Source organism: Anopheles coluzzii, chromosome 3 (assembly GCF_943734685.1).
Source record: "Anopheles coluzzii chromosome 3, AcolN3, whole genome shotgun sequence".
In the NCBI taxonomy this organism is placed as follows: Eukaryota; Metazoa; Arthropoda; class Insecta; order Diptera; family Culicidae; genus Anopheles; species Anopheles coluzzii.
Window position 1 is genome coordinate 72,546,220 of NC_064671.1, and position 11,345 is coordinate 72,557,564.

Genomic DNA, 11,345 nt, shown 5'->3' on the forward strand with positions numbered 1-11,345 from the left:
CGGGGAGGGCTGTTCATGCGAGCTGCTCCCGTGGCAGAAGACACATGAAATTGGAAAAGTTCCATTTCCGTTGAGGTCAATTGTTTGAAACCGACCGGCTAGCAGTGCTTGTTATTATTTACCCAAATTGGACAGCAGTGGAGTCGAACAAATGATGATTTTCGAAGCATTTCCATCCCATTGCGTTGGAGGACATTCTTCGTATGGTAAGGCGATTGTTTCTATGGTCGAGAATGTTGGAAGAAGTTTAACGAACTCGTAACACAATTTCTCTACTTCATACCTTATATTCAAACAATATCATTACTTCATTACTGGTTATCATTTCTTCATATCAATACCATACGATTAAGTGTCACAAAGGTTCTAAATGACCCAGGAATTCGCTTAATAGTTTCGTTAAATTAGTAAGAAATCCTTCAAGAAGTATTAGCTTTTGTTAGCTGCTGGTCTCAATGTCTGCGTACTTCAGGTGTTGTGTATCTCGACAATCACTTGCAAGCAGGTCATAAAACACTGTCTAATCATTCTTATATGCATGTCGATAGATTGGGACGACTCATTGCAAACTCAGTTCAGTTCGCAATATTGCGATACAAAAAAAACAATCTTTTAATTCATTAGAATCGTACCACAGATCGTAACATATCAGATCAGCATCATATGTTTTTAAAAGGATAATTGTTTCTTATTTCGTACAAAAAATGGTTTAAATTTAAGATTTAAGTGTTGCTCCATTGCCACACAATCTGTCGTTCTCTGTCACTTACTGACTCCTTAAGTGGACTTCTACGCCATTAAAAAGCCTCAAACAAACATATCCTCTGCCATCGATGTAAGCTGTTTTAAGCTAATGCACATAACCATGATCAAAACACAATCTACAGCGGCTACCGTTAATTGATTACAGCTTATAAATGGCCTTTCCACGCCGACAGTATGCCGGAATGGAGGCGAAATTTTACGCCACGTCAAATTAAGAACCAGCAACACGATAATGATAATTTACCGTGCTGCAAAAACAAGCCCCAGACGCTACATGCAGGACACGCAGCGGGTCGTGTGTCCAGTACGCAGCGAAAGTAACACCGACCGTGGCTTATAAATTATTTTAATTTATTTGATTATGCAAAACAGCTTCCCCCCGGACTGTAGGCGAACCGGCGGACTCTAATGACGACGCTTACGGCGGCGTGTCAGGTAGACAACGCGGCAAGCATTTTGCGCCCAAAGGAACATCCCCCGGAACGCCGACGGGAGCTTCTTCACGTCGGCGAAAGCAGTACACCATACGCCCACCAATACCACCCCACGGAGAGACGACCGCATGCAACTGCAACATTGCACATGCACATGGTTGTGTGTGTGAGAGACAGTGTGTATGTGCTAATATAAATGTATATCGCCATCATTTCTGTCAAGCGCTCACAATGGATGGCCATTGTTGGAGGGAAGCGCTCGAGATGCGCAAGCATTAGCGTCGTCGTGCCGTCGTCTTGCCTGAACCCGAACGGCAGACGGCCGACGCGATGCACACATTCCCGACCCTCCCCACGATCCCCAGCTGATTTATAACCCCCGTCTAGTCACATTCTAAGGTAGCAAATGGGAAGTCCTGCAGTGGTAGTTGCGCGTACCATCCACCGCGGAAGGAAGATGAATATCGGTGTCCTCGAGATGCCGCGAACAAAGGACAATGTTTTTTTTCTCTTCACATTTGCGTTCTCCTGAGCCGTACGTTTCGCGTGCTTGATCTAAATTCTTGGCCCTTCCGCGAGAAGCGTAGGCCTCGGGAAAAAGGCTCCACGGCGCAACGTCAAACTCATCAGGACCGTGCGAATTTCTCGCAAGAGCCCGATACCGAAACTGAAATGAATGCATCAAATATTCATCCCAGCTCCCGGGGAAGAATTCGTGCCTGGGATACGTGGAGTCGTCGGTTTTGAAGGATTCTCCCCATGGGGTAGCAAGTTTCGCAATACCTTTGAACCCCATGGCCCAAAAGATGTATCTCCCAAGAGTCCTGAGTCAAATTTTGTTGTGAAACAGAGACCATCAAATAAGTGTTTCTAAGTTTAGCTTTTCGAAGTAAAAACAGACATTTATAGTGTTATAGTTTACAACATGATCAAGAATGTGACACAATATTTCGACAGCTTTCTTTCCTCTCAAAAAACATAAATCCTTCACCATTCCAATGCCCTTTTTCGTCCGTTGCTGGTCCGTAAGAGCTTCAGTTTTTGACCGACATCTCACATCAGCAGAACCACCCGAAGCACTCTGGCAGGAAAACCGGCAGTCCTAGTTATTCCATGCACGCGAACCTTCCCGCTTTGGCGAGCCTGAACGGGCGACGGATCGGTTAAAATTCAACGCTATGCTGATTTTGGTCGCGAGGCCACGGCCAAGAGCGCTGGCAGAGAATACGGTCACCATCGCCCTTCGACAGCGTCGTGGGCCGTGAATGCGCTACCCGTGTGCACTTCGTATTTCCTCATTATAATAATAAATTTGTCATATCAAAGTTTCATATCTTGGTTGGTCGGGTTTTTCGCTCATTCGCTCACCGTCACCCGTGAAATCGACCCACCAGCACCAACCAGCAAACAAAACCCATCGAACGGCTTCCTTCGTCCATCTGGGTTCGCCTCCAAGGCCCTGGAAGCTGCAGACGATGCTTTGGTTTTGTTTGCAAACCGTTTCGTTCGCTTACCTCTTTTCACATCCTTGCTTTAAGCGGAGCGTTTGTCAGGCATCGCGCCTCCACCAGCAGCGGGCTTACATTAATTCAATATTAACAATGTCATTATTAATCGGAGCCCTTTTTTCTCATTTCCATTTTTCTTGCAACATCATTATTATGGTTTCGGAAAGCCGTGCTGTGTATGTGTATAAGAGAGTGTGTACCATCGCTCAGGACGACGTGTGGCACTCCGAAACACTCTCGGTTTGTCGTTGCTGCCAGGCGAAGCACACGCCACCTCACCGGTGCAAAGCAAAAGAATGCCTATCACGAACGCCATGGCGAACGATCCCGGGTGAATGGGAAAATGATGACGCGTGATAAAAGACTAAAAACCGTGTACGTACCATGTCCGGCCTCGTCATCTGCATCAGCCAGACGGTGCGCGGCGGTCGGACCGGGACCGGGCAGAAGACGGGCCCGCGAAAACACACGCGCACGGTGTGTCCCTCTATCGTTGCGACCATCAATCGTCAACCGGAACGCGCGCTCGCCGTGGTGGAAGCTGCAAGTACCTGGAACGGTGGCAACATCTTCATCCCATCGCACTTCGCCACGGGCTCCAGACGGAGTGCATCTTTCCCTCCCCGGTACGGATGCGCACAAGACAAAAGGGTTGTCATGACTCTCGATGGTAATGCACTGCCAACCGCGGTCACCCGGCCACCGTCTTTGCCCGGTCGTGCCTCATAATCATCGGCCGGTGTGTTTTGTGCTGTAGCGTTTCCGTGCTTTCAATGTGTTCCTTCGCCGTGCTGCAGTCAAGTCCGGAAGATGCCGTGAAGTACCATTGCACAGGGCCAAGCAAGACGAGCCACGACGCTCGTGCCTGTTTACAGAACGTGCGCGCTTCCAACTGCTCAAAAACCTGTGTGTGTGTGTGTGTGTCGCTTGGGCAAAGAGCGGGGGAAACGATTCGCGCGACCGAGCCGTGACCTAGCCAAGTTAGCAGCACTTTAAGCAAATGACACAGAAATGGTGATGTTTGGTATCTGCTCCATGCCATCCATGTCGCTTTTGCAGAATGTGCAATGTGGTACCGGGTGGCAAAATGGGAGGATTTGTGCTAGGAAGTTGATGAAATTATTACGAGTCAATCCTGCACGAGTGTCGGAAAGCATTACTGTGGGGATGCTTACTTTGCATACGACCGGGGATAGAGGCACACAAAGTAGCGGTACGTTTTGAGAACGGTGTCTCGATGAAGCTGGTACTTGTAACGGCACACTAAAGGGACGTATCGTGACGGCAAATAACGAAAAAAAACCTGTGCCAACTTCCGATCCAAGACAACCGTGGAAGCATTGCATGGATGCATTTGTAAGTTTTGTTTTCGCTTTGCCTCTTCACTGATTTCTTCTGAATAACTGTCTAAAGTGAGACATGAATCAGTGGCGCAGGAAGAGGGAGGAATTATTACAAAAGGGTAGATGAAAGAGGTCTCCAACATCAAGTAAGAAAATTCTGGATAAGAGAGAACTTAACAACTCATCTTTTTAGCTAACAAAGTATCATTTTGATGCCTTGTTTTTCGAGATTTTTTGAGATATTGAATAAACGCAAATGTTGAAGGTTTGATAGAATTATCCTTCTTTCACTGATTCCGTATTCTAATGATTGATTTTGGTAGTTCAACACTGCAGGTCCAATCACTTATGCATAGAATATTTTACAAATTATATAAAAGACCATCATTTGAACTCAATACCTGGTAGTAGTATAGCTGTGTGGCCATTTTATCGGTGAAGTAATGTGAATTTCCACTTGGGTACCCAAGTCCATCAAATCCATTACTAAAAATTTCAATACATAACTGCATTCTGTGACCAAATCAACAAACTGCATTGTACAAAAACTCTAGAAACAGTAAATGAAAATTGATTTGAAATTTTGGCAAGTAATTGTTTATTTTCTAGAAATTCAACAAAGCCATGTCCAGGCTTTAGCATGTTCCTACTTGGACGACGGATAATGAACAAAAGTCTTACACCAAGTAGTATTTGATGAATGGAAGTTACTTAAGGAATCCTATGTCATGAGATATCTAGATATAAAAGAAGCAGTTTGTATCACATCAAGTGCAAACTCTAGTATTTAGCCATTAAGAATGAGCTCCTGAAAATATTGATAACAATATTAATTGAATGTTTAGTTATTGGATTAGATTGAATTACAAGAAAGATGTTTATTCAATTATGTTAAGATAATTCTTCATTGAAATGATAAACTAATTCAGCAAAGTGTCGTCGTAGGACGTGATTATTGTTTTTTTGATAAACGATCGATGTTTTGTCTGAGTAGAAGTAATGGATATCATTCGCCATAAAGAGTGTCAACCAGCGCACTAGTACCATTTCCCCACCAGACCCATTATCGATTAAACCACCAACAGGGCACAATCCATCAAGTTCGTGGCACAGAACAACAACTGCACAATTAATATTTGATGCGAAACTATAAAACACGTGCTGTGCACGATGGTGGTAGCGCATCCGAACGCCACTGATCCAAATAATCCGCAAGGACGACGGTGTTATACCCATTCTTTCCCAACATCGCAACACCCGCGTACCGGTATCTGCTAATTTTTTAATCACAAGACCACACACACACACACATTGGACATGGCACCATGCAATAGTACACAGTAGGGTCATCCGCTAACCGCAGCAGGTAATTTGGTGAATGTTTATTCACCCCACGGCCCATTAACGATCTCGGGGTGCCACCCAAGGATAAGTGAGGGAGGGGGTGATCCCCCTAGGAACTGGTCCAGCAGCAGACCACAAAATTTTAGTTGAACATATTGTGCTTCCGCGAAAATAGTGCATGCTTGTGGTTGGACGGCTGGGACGGGTGGCTTCGTGTCGGTCGCACCCCGGCTTCTGCATGCAGGAGCGGGTGAATCTCATTTCGCTCGTTAGCGCCAGCTAAAGGGTAAAGAAGGTGGTGCCGGAATATAGAGGGGGAAAAGGAACTCTCCCAGCGAGCCCTACCCTTTCGCAAACGATCGTTCGTAGTGCAGTGTTGTCAGGGGCCATTTTACAGGATATACTCCTGGTGGACTTGCGCGTAAACACGTGACAACAATGCTGCTGCACTCTGACCACACACACACAGTTACACACAGAGTCTATGATCCCGTGCGGGTGCAACTGGTCCCACCGGTACACACTGTCCCCAGCACCCACAGCAACACAGCAACGAAACACGAGCTCCCTGTCATGTTTATTCAATGCTCCCGCTCCAGCAGCAAATCCCGGAAAAACCACTTTTCATATGGGATGCAAATTAAATGCTGCCCAATTCCGCTAGCCACAACCATTACGCCAAACCAGTGGGGCTCTGCCATCTCGGGAAGGGATCCGCGTGCGCTCGTTAGCGACGCGCTTGGTGTTATCACATGGAAGAAAAAAACACAACACCCATAATTGTTATTTAGCTAAAAATGCAAATATGAACGGGACAGGAAACCGAGCGTGTGTGTGGTTGAGTGCGGAAGTGATGTAATAAACTTGTGATAAACGCCGTACATCTCGTTGTGCTAACAATGTGTACCTGTCCGGGGGTGACCAAGCTTTACCGTTGACACCGCTGTCATGGTTGGTGGGATTTGGAATTAAACAATTGACAAACATTAACATCGTTTCTTTTTTAGGGGGAGGCAATGAAAAAGCGACAAAGGATGCTGGGGGATGTTGGCAACATCAAAGGTAACCACAACCATGTTATTCATGTTATTTAAGAGAAGCGAGATTAATGAGTTGGATACAATCGTAATGTGTAGTATCACTTTGTATAGAACAGCGTGAACTTGTGCACGTTTGGAAACGGGAGTATATTCCCAATTCAGAAGACTGATCAGATCGTAGATAAGTTTTTGTTGGCTTTCTGTAGATTTAGCATCATTACAAACGAAAGCCATCTCCAAGATCTTCAGATAGAAATCCTTATAGCTGATAACCTAAATTTAGTTCAGAATGTGTTGGCTTTGAGCGGTATTTTAAAAACTATTCACGGATAATATTATTGTGGGATAATAGCTGCTAGACTCAACAGTTTTAGCCCCAGCAATTGGTTATATTTCTGTAACTAATGTCTAGTGTTATGTGAAATCATGTTTTTTTTTGTAAAGGAAATGACGTCTGTCACTCTACAGATGATTGTCGTAGGTCAACTCACTAAATATAGTTTGGTACGCTTTATGTGACTGATAACTACATATGAAAAAGAATTCTAAATCAATCCACGAAGTAAGAGATTAAGAAAAAGAAGAGAGAGAGGGAGAGAGAAATAGAGACATGGAGGGGGGAGAGATAATAACTTTCTTCTACCTTCTTAGAGTTCTCACTTAGTAGATGAGAGTACTTCAACTAACTCTTGCACTTTGTACTAATGTTGGGAGATTCGGGATTCGAAAGATTCGAAGATTCAATCTCTAGAGAGATTCGATCGGATCGGATCCCGTTTGTAGGATTTGAATCTCTACAAGATTCCACTGCGATTCGATTGGGATTGGGATTCGTTAGGGATTCGATTGGGATTCTGATTGGGGTTGTGATTCGATTGGGATTCTGAGTGCTATTGCGATTGCGATTGGGATTGTGATTGTAATAAGAGGCTGTCTCCGAGATACGCTATTAATGGGGGTCGAGAGAGACCACATATCTCTAATTTCGGAAGTCGAATCACGCAGTTTTCAGTCAAAATATAGCAAATGTTCGTGTAATGTAGCATTTATTGAGAAGTGATAAAAAATAAATAAATGAATAAATAAATAACTAAATAAATTATTTGATTTGATATTGCATAAAGCTCCACTTATCTCAGGGATCTGTACTGATTATGATGTAAGTACTGAAAAGTTTATTAATTTGAAGTAAAACAGAATGACCTCTTATTCCAGCTATAACCAAATCACCCCACCCCCCGTTGCAAACTAGACTAAAACGCTATATCACATTGGGATTGGGTTTGGGATTCAAAGATTCCAATCTTATCCAGGATCAGTCAGCTACCAAAAATTAAGAGCCTGTGACTGATGATCGTAGGGCCCCCGACGGCGTTCAATCTCCCAACAGCTAGCTACCCCCCCCCCCCCCCCCCAAACATCATTTACCATTTAGGGGGCCTCAACTCGTCTTACCGCCTAGGCCCCCGATACCCTTAATCCGCCACTGCACACGATACTTATCTTGTCCTTAGTTTACGATGCGTTAAGAAGACGCCTAGAATAAATGGAGACGCATCAATGCTTGGCAGAAATTTCTTACGCAGACTGTATTAGCGGGTAGCGAATTCAACCAGGAAACTGATAAACCCATAAAAAAGTAACTAATTAGTTTACACGATCATCGTAAAAATATAGGTATTACACGACGATGTACGATAACATTACTGCAACCTACGATGATAGAGTTCAAGATTACGCAGAGTTCTAGATTACGAGTATACCTGAGATAGAGAGCATACATGGGTGGAACCAGATGCCTAGATAGACAGGTATATTTAAAGAGACGAATATGCTTAAACACTTAAGCATGTACTTGCTAGCACTGTCTTAAACCTCACTGTAAAATGCCACACAGCCTCCAGAGTGATTCCAATTGTTTCCACACAAACCGTACGCAGAAAAGAGACTCCACATTGAATGCTTCCCAGAACGTAAACGCTGATTGCTGCTGCCACCATGTCAGCTTAAATCGAAATTGATATTTCATCCCCAAGCTAGCAACAGCTGCCTCGATCAACGACAATTATTATAAGAGTTTTTGCTTTCGCTCCCATCCTTCCCGGCGATCGATTGCATGCAAGCGAGTTCGTCGTTCCGCATGCGACCATAACTCAATTTTCTTCCAAAGGCCACACGCACGCCAACCACAAACTGCACACACACACCCGCTTTGCAGCTGCAATTATTTTGCAATCCAACATTTCCCACTTCGGGCAAAGGAGAAACAAAAAACACTGCCAAGCACAAAAGTCACTGGCCCCCATTGGTTCTCTTTACCATCCTGCCCCAGACGGTTCCCTCCAAAGTGCATCCCCTTTCCGTTGGGCAGGAACGGAGACGGGAAAGACTCGGTGCTGGTAAACGACCGGCGCCTAACTTCGGTTATTGTTTGAGCACGTTTCTCGTATTTATCAAAAGCAGTTTAATTTTGACATTATCAACAAGCAGCACTAGCGTCTACACACTCCTGGGAGAAGGGGAAGAAATTGGAGCAGTACCATCTTCACTATCAACCGCCGCATCAAAGAGCATTCCAAGCCGAACCGGACAGACGGTTGATGGCAGTCGTTTCTACTTCGTTGACGATGCACAAGATGATGCGCCTCGATCGGATGTTTCCTCGCTCGTGATGCTGGAATTGCTGGCCTCTGTTCCGTAGCTGCTGCGCCTCCATTCCATTCCGCAGCAAATGCGAGTAAAATTTATTATTGCACTCCGGTACAAATCACAGCATACCCTGGTTCAATGGCTACCCTGGCCAGTTCTTTTTCACACTGTCTCTCTGTCTCTCTGCCTCTGTGAACCAGACAATGGTTTGCGAAGAATTTTTCTTCACTTTTGCCCGCAAGCATAACAACGAACGGGCACGACTGCTGTGTCGGCGGAGCCCGTCGCCCTCCCGTTGATGGAACCATGCAAAGTGGGTAAGAAATTTACTTAAACATTCAATGCCCGTACATCGTGCAAACAGATTCGTTACAGCGTGTATGACAGGCTGTGAGTGTGTGTTCATGAAATACCACAGCCAGCTGCAGCCACCGCCTATGCTGAATCAACAGGCGTAATATGAGAGCGTGCGGCGCAACTGCGTCAGGAATAAGTCAGCGAACGTGTACCCCAGCCGTGTTGACAGGCTGGACATGCTTCGGAAGCCATTTACATCTCCTTGACGAGGTACTAATTGAAACGTTTCCAACTGCCTGCAAGGATGTGTTCTGTGTGTGTGTTTGAGTTGGAGAAAATAATTCCTGGAAAGAAATAAGTCCAGTAAACCAAAAAAGCTTACAAATTCGTTCGCAAATGCTTACTGTTTACTGCTCGAGAACGCAATTCTTTGTTTGTATTTTCTTTCTCAATCTTGCAATGCGGTTCATTTTATGCCCTGTTACACTATGCAACCAAATTTCTTCGAAAACCACAACAAAAAGCGATCTCTTTCTTTTTATACACTATTTGTAACAAGACAGCCGTCTCGTAAGTCGTTGCAAGATTGTATACTCCCTCTCTGTACGGTGTGATCTTGATAGGGTAACCTTTTACGGAGATGTTTTTCAGAAATTCTACTCGCCAGAAATTCCATGGAACGAGAGTTTAACAGTTGTACTGCATAAGAATCCAGCCACTCGTGTGTGAAGTGTGTCGAATGTGTGCACTGTAAACGCAGTGTCCCAACTAAACCTGAAGATTCCTTGCACTGCGAAGACATCACAAGGACACGCTGCAGTGTGAACATTGGTTCAGTGCATGAAGTTCAGGTGGAGGGCTTCGGTTACCTTTGGTCCGGTTTCTTCGAGCGTAACAAGCTAAACAACTGCAGATAACTTCAAGTGGAAAATTGGCCCTCCCAATGCCTGGCTAATGTGTGTCCTGGCAGCAACAGTACCTTAGTAGGGGAAGTTCTACTTAACTAAAAGAGGGAATGGAAAGCGAAGGGAAAAAGCTCGTTGTATCCTGGTAACCATTTGCTACGAAATGCTCCAGCAATGGTTACAAATGCAAAGAATGAGAGCTCTGTTCACATCCTTTCCAGCTTGGCATTTAAAGTTCGTCCACCAGTTTTTCCAACGTTCCACGTACCACCGCACGACGTTATGGTGCTTCAAATATGTTTATTAACCTGTCAGCCAGCTCGAGGTCAGCGGCCAAGCGGGTCAAACCCCCGGCAGGTGGGTGTGTTTTGCGAAAACCCCGTTGGCAATAGGGTGTGCCGGCGAACGTTACACATTTATTTCAAGTTGCTACAGATGGAACATGTGCGGCGGTAATGTTCCCGTTTATACGGCAACAAAATCTCAACTCAACGTCACACGATTGTATTAATTAGACGCGCCAGGAAAAGATGGGTCTGGGCGGTGGGAAGGGAGAGGAACACAAGTTAATCCGTTGCCTCATTAATTCCACCTGTGTGCGCTGTTGTTGCTGTTGCTGTGTCGAGCACAAGCATTATGGGCGTTGTTTACCGAGGCAGCGGTGACACTTGTTACGCCCGATAACGATAATTAAGCCGCGTCTCGATACAGACAGCTTCAAACCTTACACGACTGCTCCACAAACCGCAAATGGCGGCGCTTCCTGCGGAAAAACACGAGCTGCGGAACGGCAGGGCAAAAGTTATCCCAATTGTTCCCGTTTGCACCTGTACGCCGAGGCACACGAGTTGGAAAAATAAGCATCACACACATACACACACACACATACACACACACACACTCACAAACACACGCCAAGCTGTCAAACTGTTTCGACATTACCCAGAAGTGCCTGGGAAATTAAACTTCGCCCCTGACGCTTTCCGCCTTTCCAAATGGAGCTGCCCATTAAATTCAAATAAGCGTCGTCGAGCAAGACATTTTCGCACGGAAGCACTTT